Below are 12,211 nucleotides of genomic sequence, written 5' to 3'. Positions count from 1 at the left end.
TATCCACAAGGGTAGTGGCACTGAATTAAAAAGATGCCCTGGAATTGAGAGGTGACATGCTTTGTTGCTGCAACTGCAGGTGGAGGTCATTCTCCGGGTCTTTGGAACTTCTGAAAGTCTTGGCTGTTTAGAGGCAAAGTTGGACATCCCCATGTTCTGCAGTGATCCTGACGCGTCGACAAATGGAGAAAATGGCTGAGGTCCTGTACCTACATGAGCCTGGGATGTTCTCCAGGCAGAGCTCGAAGAAGTATAATATAAAGGGTAAAATCCCAAGAATTTGATGATGCATTTTAAGATCCCACACTTATCATCAAGAATAGTTCATTAGTTCATAAGTGATAGGAGCAGAATTAGGCCATTCGGCCCATCGTCTACGCCGTTCAATCACGGCTGATCTACCTCCTACCCCCATTCTCCTGCCTTCTCCCCAAAGCCTCTGACACCTGTACTAATCAAGAATCTATCTATCTCTGCCTTAAAAATATCCATTGACGGCCTCCACATCCACTCTACCCAGGCCTTTCAGTGACAACATCATCAAGAAGAATTGCAAGAATTGGCAGCAATGATTTTGAACGTTGTACCAAGTAATCTTGATAATATATTAATTCGGTTTGGTTTATTGTCATGTGTACAGCGAGAAGCTTTTATTGCATTCTATCCATTCAGCGGAAAGACAATACACGATTACAATCGAGCCATTTACAGTGCAGAGATACATGATAAGGGAATAACGTTTAATGCAAGGTAAAGCCAGTAAAGTCCGATCAAAGATAGTCCGAGGATCACCAATGAGGTAGTGAATAGTTCAGGAGTGTTCTCTAGTTGTGGTGAGATGATCCAGTTTACGTTGACTCTCCAGCTACAAGGGAGGGGCCTATCCCACCTCCTCTCCTTCCAGTTACGCGAGTATCTCTGGAATTCTCGACCCCGTGAAGTTGTGCCAATTCATTAGAAGTATTTAAACTGAAGTTAGATAATGTTTTGAAAAACTAGGAATTGAGGATTATAAGGATCTGGCACAGAGGAGGAATTGAGGCCAGGGTTCGATCAACCTTGCTTACATTGCATGGCAAGACAGGCTTGCGGGGTCTGGTGGTCTGCTTCTATTTTGTGATGTTCTTGTGTCCTGAGGTCAGGTTTTGGCCATTAGTGATCCAAATAATCAGGACGAGAGGACCAGTATTGGTTGTAGAGGGTGCATCAAGGCACTCATTCGGGTTGGGAGTATGTAGCCACCTTTCCCCAGTTACCATCCTTTGATCTGAAGTATGGGTGAAAAGTAATGGGTGTAACAGACCCATGCATTGAGAAGCCCTTTGCAGAGCTGCGATGTTTCGTTTAGTTTATTTTAGTTTAGAGATACAGCGTGGAAACAGGCCCTTCAGCCTACCGAGTCCACGCTGACCAACGATCCCCGGACACTAACACTACCCTACACACACGAGGGACAATTTACAATTATACCAAGCCAATTAACTTACAAACCTGTACGTCTTTGGAGTATGGGTTGGAACTGGAGATCCCGAAGAAAACCCACGCAGGTCACAGGGAACGTGTACAACCTCCGTACAGCACCCATAGTCAGGATCAAACCCATGTCCCTGGTGCTGTAAGACAGCAACTCTACCGCTGAGCAACTGTGCTGCTCCATTAATTTTCATTACATTCAGGCTTTGGTTAAAAATATTGTGCAACTGAAAATCTGCACTCAGAAATTAAGCATGATTATAAATCTGACTGTCAGTGCCAAGGTGATTAAAGTACAAAATCTGCTTAAATACTGCTCCTCTAATAAGTTAACAGACCAGCTCGGACTTATCACCACCTGAGGACCATGTACCACGATCACATTCAGAAGGTCTGGACCTCTACGGGACCTCTGCTGGACTTCTGTACCCTAAGGTTCAAACAGGGGCTGAGCTCAGTGAGGAATGGACACCTTCCCTCAAAACATTTTGGCCTGCTTTTTTTTGTTGAACTTTGCCCATGTGAAAGCTGACATTTATTTGAATCTATCTATATCTAAATACTAAAACTCTCATTTGTTTGTTTGTTTGTTCCTGAACTACAGCCAAAACGGTACACGATAGCGCGACAATTCTAGGCCCACCTTACTCACCGTTGTCCCTTTGGAAGAAGTTTCATTGAAATTGGTCCTGTGGCGGCGCCCGGGGGCTAGGCCACTCCCTTGGTCATTCCACTCGGCACTCAGTGGACGGGAGGGATTAGGTCACTTCCTGGGTCAGTTCCCTTGGGTCAGGTGGTCTGGGACTATAAAAGGTTTTGGGTGTGTCGACTCACGAGTTCTTGAGTGCAGTGTTTGTGTGCCTTAGGAAATAAAGTATATCTTCTACTCACCTGGCGTCTGGCCTGATTTCCGCGGTGACCGCACCCACTACACTGGTGACCCCGATTTTCCTTCGCAAGTCGCGATGGACCCGAACGCGCTACTACCCGACTCTACCAGTCAGCCGCCTCTGGACCCTGCCGCCCGCGCCGCTCTCCACGCCGTGTCGGTGTGGCTGCCTCCATTGTGGACCGAGGACCCCGACTTCTGGTTTGACCAGGCCGAGGCACAGTTCGCCCTGCGGGGCATAACTGCCGACGCTACTAAGTACTTTCATGTGGTCAGCGCCCTCGACCCGGCCACCGCGCGCCTGGTCCGACCCTTCCATTCAGGCGACGACGACCCTCGTGGCTTCCCGTTTCGTTTGGCACGGGTTACGCAAGCAGGTTGGACATTGGGTGCTCACCTACATCCCGTGCCAAACTGCAAAAGTACAGCGGCATGTGCGTGCGCCACTCCAGGAGTTCCCCGTCCCTCGCCACCGTTTTGACCACATCCATTGGGACATCGTGGGGCCGCTGCCGCCTTCTCGGGGATTCACCTACCTCCTGACAATGGTGGACCATTTCACGCGGTGGCCGGAGGCAGTTCCACTGCCGGACACGTGTGCCTCTACTTGTGCCCGTGCCTTGGCGGCAAATTGGATTGCCAGGTTTGGGGTTCCGCTCGGCATTACGTCCGACAGGGGGCCGCAATTCACCTCCGAGCTGTGGTCATCCATGGCCCAACTGCTGGGGGTTAACCTGCACCGCACCACAGCATACCATCCGCAGGCGAACGGCCTGGTGGAGCGTTTCCACCGCCAGCTCAAGGCCGCTCTGAAGGCCCGGCTCGTTGGCCCGGACTGGGTTGACGCGTTGCCGTGGGTTTTACTGGGTGTCCGCACCGCCCCCAAGGAGGACTTGGCCACCTCCTCGGCGGAATTGGTGTACGGGGCTCCGCTGACGGTGCCCGGGGAGTTCATTCCCTCCGCCCAGGGTCAGGCAGAACAGCCCTCGGCCGCCCTGCAACGCCTTCGGGAGACGGTGGGCTCGCCGGCGCCAGTGCCGACGTCTCGCCACGGTTCGGGGCGGTCACATGTCCCTTCCGCCCTGCAGGACTGTCCTTTTGTTTTCCTGCGTCGGGATGCCCACCGGACACCCCTTCAGCGGCCTTATGAGGGACCGTTCAAAGTGCTTGAGCGGGGCTCTGCCACCTTCGTGTTGGACATGGGGGGTCATCCTGAGACGGTCTCTCTTTCGCAGTTGAAGCCGGCGCACGTGGACGTTAGCCAGCCGGTTCTACTGGCGCAGCCTCGCCCTCGGGGTCGTCCCGCGTCCCGGCCCTCACTCCCGGAGTTCCCGCGGGTGCCTTCCCCTGGCGGGGTGGTTCCGGTTCCTGCGCCCGCCGTGGCGCGCACGCGGGCTGACCGTTTCATCCGTCCCCCTGTCCGTTTCGTGCCTTCGGTTCTTGGGGGGGGGGGGGGTCCTGTGGCGGCGTCCGGAGGCTAGGCCACTCCTTTGGTCATTCCACTCGGCACTCAGTGGACGGGAGGGATTAGGTCACTTCCTGGGTCAGTTCCCTTGGGTCAGGTGGTCTGGGACTATAAAAGGTTTTGGGTGTGTCGACTCACGAGTTCTTGAGTGCGGTGTTTGTGTGCCTTAGGAAATAAAGTATATCTTCTACTCACCTGGCGTCTGGCCTGGAGGGATGGGGAAGGGGGGAGGAGTGGAGTTGGGGAGGGGAGGGTGCTAAACCAATGCAAAAAAAAGCCATTTATTTTGAAGAACAAACATGATTTTCATTGAGGGGGAGGAGGGATGAGGGTGGGGAGGGTGCTAAACCAATGCAAAAAAAAGCCATTTATTTTAAAGAAAAAATGTGATTTTCATTGAGATTTATTTTATTTTTTAAAAACGCCATTTGTTTTAAAGACAAAACGTGATTTTCCCATGTGGGGTCGATTGATTGGCTCTGACCTCCTGCTCGACGCCCAATTGGTCCGGGTCCCATGTGGGAGGAGCGCAGCTGATTGGTCGCCATTTCTTCCCGCTCAAAGCGGCTGGTTGTCCGCCGGGTCTTCTTCCCGCTCAAAGCAATGGCCGTCGCAGTCGAGCTGCCGCAGCTGCTGAATGAGGGGACAGTCTCGAGGATTCTCCAAGAGAGAATTTTCACGATAAAAAGCTACAACATTAAAGATAACATTTATTTTATTTTAACAAGAAGCTCTCTATTTTCATTGAGATTTCTTTTATTTAAAAAAATGCTATTTATTTTAAAGAAAAAACACAATTTTCATTGAGATTTATTTTATTTTTAAAAAACGCCATTTATTTTAAAGAAAAAACGCGATTTTCCCACGTCACAATGGGAACTCAACGAGGTTTTGGCCCAACAGGTCCACTCTTTACCAGTGGTTTATAAATGTCTGATAGTTGTATCTTAAGTAAAATTCTACTGCAAGCTAAACCGCTCTCTCACAACCTGTGAAAACAGATGATCTACAGCATTGAAAATCAAGCAGATATGTATAATCAAGTCTCCTTCCAATCAGGTTCCAGTAAAGGATGGCACAGTGGTGCAGCTGGTAGAGCTTCTGTCTCCCTGCGCCAGAGACCTGGGTTCGATCCTGACCTTGGGTGTTGTCCGCGTGTCATTCTCACTGTGAGTGCCAGCCTTTCCACCTGGTGCTCAGGTTTCCTCCCCCATCCCAAAGACTTGTGGGTTTGTAGCTTAACGGGCATCTGTAAATTGCCCCAAATGTGTAGGGTGTGGATGTGAAAGTGGGACAACATTGAACTAGTGTGAACGTGTGATTGATGATCAGCATGGACTCAGTAGGGCTTTTTTTAATCAATCAAAAGCTGCAAGCAGTGAGAATTCCTTCAAAGAAGGAAGCCAGTGGCAGGGTTGTTCCAGGAGCTGGCTGCCTTCATTCCATTTGTGATTAAGATGTGGTAATAGGGTTGGGCCATGCTGATATCAAATCAAGGACTGCAGTCACAATCTACTACCCTGTAAATTTCTGGAAATACATTACTTGCAAGTCTACTGTGTTGACTGTTCTACCAGCAGCACAAGTCGTTCTGAAGATGCATGATCGCTACTTGTGTACAAAATTGGAAGCAAATCAGCAGCAATACTACAGAAACAAAACCTGGTGCAGACCAATATTGCAAACAATATCTCAGATGGTTCTTTCTGCAGTGCCGTAAATTTTCTAATTAAATTTCAAAAAGCATTGGGATAATTACAGTATCCCATTGCCAAGCATTTCATCAATGCATAGTCACAAATTACACAGCTGCTTACCTCTTACTAAGTTGAACAATAATCACTGATTGACTACAAAACCTACTTTGAGCCATCATTATGTCAGAAACTTTGTAGAAGAGCCAGACGGAGTGTCAAACTTGTATCCTGGCACTTTCCTCCGGGCCATTACTCCAAAGACGTACAGGTATGTAGGTTAATTGGCTTGGGTAAATGTAAAAAATTGTCCCTAGTGGGTGTAGGATAGTGTTAATGTACGGGGATCACTGGGCGGCACGGACTTGGAGGGCCGAAAAGGCCTGTTTCCGGCTGTATATATATGATATGATATGATATGATATGATTACAATGGCCACAACTGTGTGAAAGGCAATTTCAGACACTGGATCATAAAGCTTGCATTTCTGAAGTTAATTGTTTGGAACATTAATATAGTTACCCATCCAGCTGAAAGAAACAGTAAAACACTGATATTCCAGCACTTCTGGGACTTTGCCAGTGCCAAGCTAGCAGAAGGTTGTGGACTATTGGATGTTATTTCCATTAATACCCACTTTTTACATAATGCACATCAGCATAACACATTTTCCAGTGAATTCTGTGAACCCAGGATTTCCAAATAATCAGATATTGAATCATAGAAGGTTTACTCGAAAATACCCCAGGAGCTATGACAAATTGTAGAATCAATTAGTACAGAGAAAGGCCTTTTGGACCATTTGAGTCCATTCTTGTTCTTTGGAAACCAGTCCTTTGTCTTCCATTCTCACACTCTTATGGTCCAGAAACATTATTATCTCTCACACCTATGCAATTCCCCATTGAAAGCATTGGTTAGAGGAAGTGAAATCTCGCCAATATGTTTTAAGCAAATCAAATTCCCTCGAACCATCTTCTAAAGGAGCTTTTCTTTGTCTACCATACATAAACCTTACGTGAACTCATTGCCTCCAACAAATCTCTCACAAGTCAGTCTAATCTTACAGATGAGTCATCTCAAAGCTGTAAACATCCCAGAAAATCCTATTTACATTCTTTCGGGAATAAACATGGTCCATGTCCCACTGGAATTTCCCCCTTTTATTTGTTTCTTCTGCTGACTATCTAAGCAGTGGCTTGTTAACAATTCAGAGTCACACAAAATCGACATCATAAAACATTCTCATACATCTAAACAAGGAAATGCCACAATCATCAACTAATCATCCTGCCAAGTTGCCTTAGTGCCTTTCTTCTGCCTGCTTTTCTTCTGTTCCTATATGCATTTTATAATTCCTAGGTATTTTTCTATCTTCATCATTCCTGTATGAAGTTGCACAAATCCACAGGGTATGGTTTGCCCTATGCTTTAGGTCTTTTCAGTTCATTAAAAATCTTACACTAAAAGAAAATAAAGCAAGCTTACACAGACTTAACATCGTCCGGTGCGGCTCGGCCGCTGGACTTAACAGTGCCCAGTGCGGCTCGGCCGCGGGGCGCAACATCGCCCGGCGCGACTCGGCCGCGGGGCCTAACATCGCCCGGTGCGGCTCGGCCGCGGGACTTTACATCGCCCGGCGCGGCTCGGCTGCTGGACTTAACATCGCTGGTGCGGCTCGGCCGCTGGACTTAACAGTGCCCGGTGCGGCTCGGCCACGGGGCCTAGCATCGCACGGCGCGGCTCGGCCGCGGGACTTAGTTGCGCACGGCTCGGTCGCGGGGCCTTCCATCGCCCGGTGCGGCCGCGGGATGTTTCAGCGCCCGGTGCGGCTCGGCCGCGGGGAGACTTCCATCCCCTTGCGGGGACTGTGCAGGTCGGTCGGGGACGAGCTGTCTGTCCGTGGGCGTGGGGAAGAGAGTGGAAGTTTTGTTGCCTCCATCACAGTGAGGGGGTGTTTGGAGTCACTGTGATGGACGTTTGTGTTGGGGTCATGTGTCTTATGTTCTTTTTTTGTGTATGACTGCTATGTAATTTCGTTCGGTACCTTAGTACCGAATGACAAATAAAGCTCTGTTGAACTGTTGAACTGTTGAAGAAAGTGAAAAGTGAGTGAAAAGGAGAAAGAGAGAATTCTCTTCTCAGAAGGCCATATCTACACAAGGCCTTGAGAGGAGATCTTATCGAAACGTATACGATTATTAAGGGGTTGGACACATTAGAGGCAAGAAACATGTTCCCAATGTTGGGGGAACAAGGGGCCACAGTTTAAGAATAAGGGGTAGGCCATTTAGATATCACCATTTAGTTTAAGAATAAGGGGTAGGCCATTTAGATATGAGATGAGGAAAAACTTTTTCAGTCAGAGAGTTGTGAATCTGTGGAATTCTCTGCCTCAGAAGGCAGTGGTGGCCAATTCTCTGAATGCATTCAAGAGAGAGCTAGATAGAGCTCTTAAGGATAGCGGAGTCAGGGGGTATGGGGAGAAGGCAGGAATGGGGTACTGATTGAGAATGATCAGCCATGATCACATTGAATGGCGGTGCTGGCTCGAAGGGCTGAAAGGCCTCCTCCTGCACCTATTGTCTATTGTCTATTGCCTTGAGAGTGCAATTTGCTAATCCTACTTTCAGCAATAAGCAATGCTTAAAAAGTAATTTGTTGCTAAGCCAATTCTAACTGGAATATGTCAACAGCATTAAAACTAGTGGCACCTTCTCTGGAGAGCAAGTGCCACAAGGACCACCAAATAGTTATGGTGATATGCACATGGCTGCGTCCAGGTTTCTGATGGAAATCTAAGGTAATATCCCAATTTGCAGTACATCACTGGATATGGAAGATTACTAAGGTTTATCATGCCAAACAAAAAAAACTTTACTTTACTTCCCTCGGTCAATAGTAACGAAGCTCAACCTAAAGGGTGAAGCCCCAGGATATGGTGTAGCATCACAAGATTGTCAATAACCTCATACATGTGGTCAACATCAGTGACTACATATCAAATCAACGTCACTGACGGAAATGCAGGAGGATTTGCTCATTTGGATCCACAAACTGAACGCAAGTGTCTGGACCACACTCTGGCATGTGTTTGGTGAAATGTAACACTAAGTTCCTTTTTTGGAAGTCTGTGGTCTGGTCTCCTAGAAGGCTCACAAATCCACTGAGAAGTAACCACAGACTAAGCCTCGCCATCAGCACACGCATGCTAGGCTCTGCCGTTGTCCATCTCCCATTAGTGTGTTTCACTGCCCGCCACCATTTACGACTTCTCAGGCAGAGTCACAGAGATCTGTTCACACCCATTTGGTTGAGGTACCATGCAGCTGGCTCTACTGGATGCCAGTTCTACTGTCTGTCATGGTGGAGTCCTAGGTTGCAGCTTCACCAAGGTGGAACTTCATTTTTAAGCGTGCTTGGTGCTGCTCCTGGCATGGTCTGCCAAGGCCGGATTAACATCGTAGCAAAAGTAGCATTTGCGCTTTCGAGGGCCCCGTGCTAAATGCTTGAAATCGGCATCTCACTGAGGAACGCTGTGTTGCCCAACCGTCTCGGTTTGAATGTGGTGCCAACGCCGCGGTTAGAATGTGTTGGCGGCGGGGCTGCTTGGACCAATGGGAAGCTGGTGCGTCATTGCCCAACTACCAGTCTCTGGCCCTCTTACTCCACACACCTCTAGCCTCACCCAAACACCTCACTCCTCCGGACCTCTCTGCTTGAATATTGGCCTTGTCTCTCCACACATCCCGGCCCCCCACTCATCAGCTCTTTTCTCTCAAGTCTCCGGGCCACTTTCACCACTTCATCCCCCCCCCATCTCTCACACTCCTCCGGCCCTCCTTCTCCCTACTCTTCCGCCGCTCTCTTCCTGCTCCTCTGGCACTTGCTCCTCCACTGCCTGCGCTGCTCACTCTTCCGCATACCTCCCGCCTGTTCTTTCCCTAGCCCTTTCGGCCATTTTTCAGCCACTACCCGTCCGCACCTCTCTCACTCTCTACTCTTCTGGCCCATAATCCCAAAATCCTGCGATTTCCTCTCACCCATCCCAAAAGCTTGGGCCCTCTTTCTCACCAATCCCCTGACCTTCTCTCCTCACTTCCCAGGCCCTGTCTCATCCTCCACTCTTCTACCACCTCCTCTACCCACACCTTGCATGCCTCTCAGCATCCACTGCTCCAGCACCCCTACCCCTACTCCGTCTCTCTCACCCCTATATCTCCAGTCCCGCCTCTATTCACTCCTCCGGCCCTACCTTTTCCACATTCCTCCGGCCCTCCCTGTCTCTACTTCTCTGGCACCCTCGGCTCCCACTCCTCTCGCCCTCTTCTCGCAATCCTCCGTCATTCTCCCCACGATGGCACAGCGGTAGAGTTGCTGCCTTACAGCGCTTGCAGCACTGGAGACCCGGGTTCCATCCCAACCACGGGTGCTGTCTGTACAGAGTTTGTACGTTCTCCCCTTGACCGCGTGGGTTTTCTTCAGTTTCCTCCCACACTCCAAAGACGTACAGGTTTGTAGGTTAATTGGCTTGGTGTAAGTGTAAAATTGTCCCTAGTGTGTGCGGGGATCGCTGGTCGGTACGGATGGTGGGCCGAAGGGCCTGTTTTTGCGCTGTATCTCTAATCTAAACTAAACAGACGAGTGAGCCTTTTTCTGTTCTACTAGTCAGATCATTGAACTTGTTCCCTTGTAACAACCAGCAAAGACTTGCAAATTTGAAGATGAACTTTCACGTGCTCCTTGCCGTTCATGCAGACTTTCATCTGCATTACACTGCCTGGGCCATTGTTTCATCATCTGGGAAAGTACGCATGGGATGGCTGATGGAATTTAACAGCCAAGTGCGAAGATGTGCAATATGGGAAGTTAAAGTTGGTGCCAGACCATACACAGTGAGTGGTAGTGCGCTTGGGGGGAGTGGGGGGGGGGGGGGGGGGCGAGGGGTTATTAAATAACCAGTACTTGGGTTAAAAGAACATAGTTCTCTGAAAGTGGCGACAAAGGTTGACAAAGTGGTGAAGAAGGCATATGGTATGCTTGCCTTCATCTGCTAAGACATTAGAATAGGAATTGGGACATCATGTAATTGTTGTACAAATCGTCGGTTAGGCCATGCTTGGAGTATTGTGTGTAGTTCTGGTCACTGCGTTATTGGAAGGATAACTCTAAACTTGAGAAGGTGCAGAAAAGATTCACAGGAAAGTAGCCTGAACTGGAGGTCTTGAGTTATATGGAGTGAATGGATAGGCTGGGAATTTTTTTCCTGGATAGAAGAAGGCTGAGGGGGTGACCTTACAGAAGAGAATTACCCCGGGCATAGATAGGGTAGCTGGTCAGTCTTTTCCCCAAGGTACGGGAGCCTAAACCAGAGGCTTAGTTTTAAGATTAGAGGGGAAAGATTTAATGAGGCTCTGAGAGGCAGGTTTTTCATGCAGATGGTGGTAGGTGTATGGAACGAGCGGTCAGAGGAAGTAGCAAAGGCAGGTATGCTTGCAATGTTTCAAAGAGATTTTGCGCAGCAGCATGGATAGGAAAGATTTAGAGGGCTCAATGCAGACAAATGGGATTAGCACAGATAGACATCTTGCCTGCAGGGATGAGTTGAACCAAAGGGTCTCTTTCCATGATGTATAACTTTATGAATCTATGAAAATTATTGTACATAATAAAACTGGCCAATATCTGAAAGTGAACAACAAGACCTTTCCTCCAGTAGTTCCAACACTGTGGATCTTGCAAAGCAACACGTAGATTATGGGTCATGTGAGGGGCCCATGGAACGCCTGAGGTTGGGAGAGGGAATATCAAAGCTTTACTCGGGTTGGGAATGTATGTACATCAGGGTGCGTTGAATAGACCCTGATGGGGATGATGAGGTTGCAATGATTTGGGAGGTGGTAGGGAACCAAAGATACTAGAGGAGCAAGATGAACCATTCTGTCGAAATCGCCTATACTGAAGTGTAGTACGCAAATGAGCGTAACGTCCACCATTTTAGTAGGCAAAACCCGCCGTTCGCTATGCCTCTTGTAGTGTAATCAGTGTTTTGGGGGAACAGTATGTGTGATGATACCATAAAAATACAGAATATATCTCATCTATCAATTCACAGACTTTTGTTATTTTTCTTTTAAAATGTTTCTGGAAGTTTCTGCCTACTAAAATGGCACCATGACATATTACCGTTTTTAGGGTCGAGTGGTCTATCTTGCTCTGCTCTATTATCTTTGTTGGGAACCCTGTTGAAGGGAAGCTTGAGAATGCAATTGGCATGGAACCTGATTTCCCCGCAGATAGATATTTTTATTCAGCAGGAATTAAACTGAAATCACAATGGGGGGGTGTATCATGGAGAGGTGTATCATGGCCCAGGAGGGGTGTATCATGGCCCAGGTGCTGGAGTCACACACTAGATGGGCTCATGAGGATTCAGCTGGGGTGTTTTATGGAGTACAAATGAGGACTGATAGGGCATGTACATTAACATGCTTGTAGAATGTACAAGCTGGTCTGAAAGCTTGTTTGAAAAATGATGCAGCTTGGGGAATCCAGCTTTTACTTTGGGACAATGCTCAGTGTGATGCCACTTCCATTTCAATGCTGATAGGACTATGCAGAACCAAGACAAACTGGCTCATTCTGTACAAATTCTCATTTGTTTTTCTTGAGTTTTACATTGTGTTTCC

This window comes from Rhinoraja longicauda, chromosome 1 (assembly GCF_053455715.1).
Source record: "Rhinoraja longicauda isolate Sanriku21f chromosome 1, sRhiLon1.1, whole genome shotgun sequence".
NCBI classification, from domain to species: Eukaryota; Metazoa; Chordata; class Chondrichthyes; order Rajiformes; family Arhynchobatidae; genus Rhinoraja; species Rhinoraja longicauda.
This window is presented reverse-complemented; position numbering follows the sequence as displayed.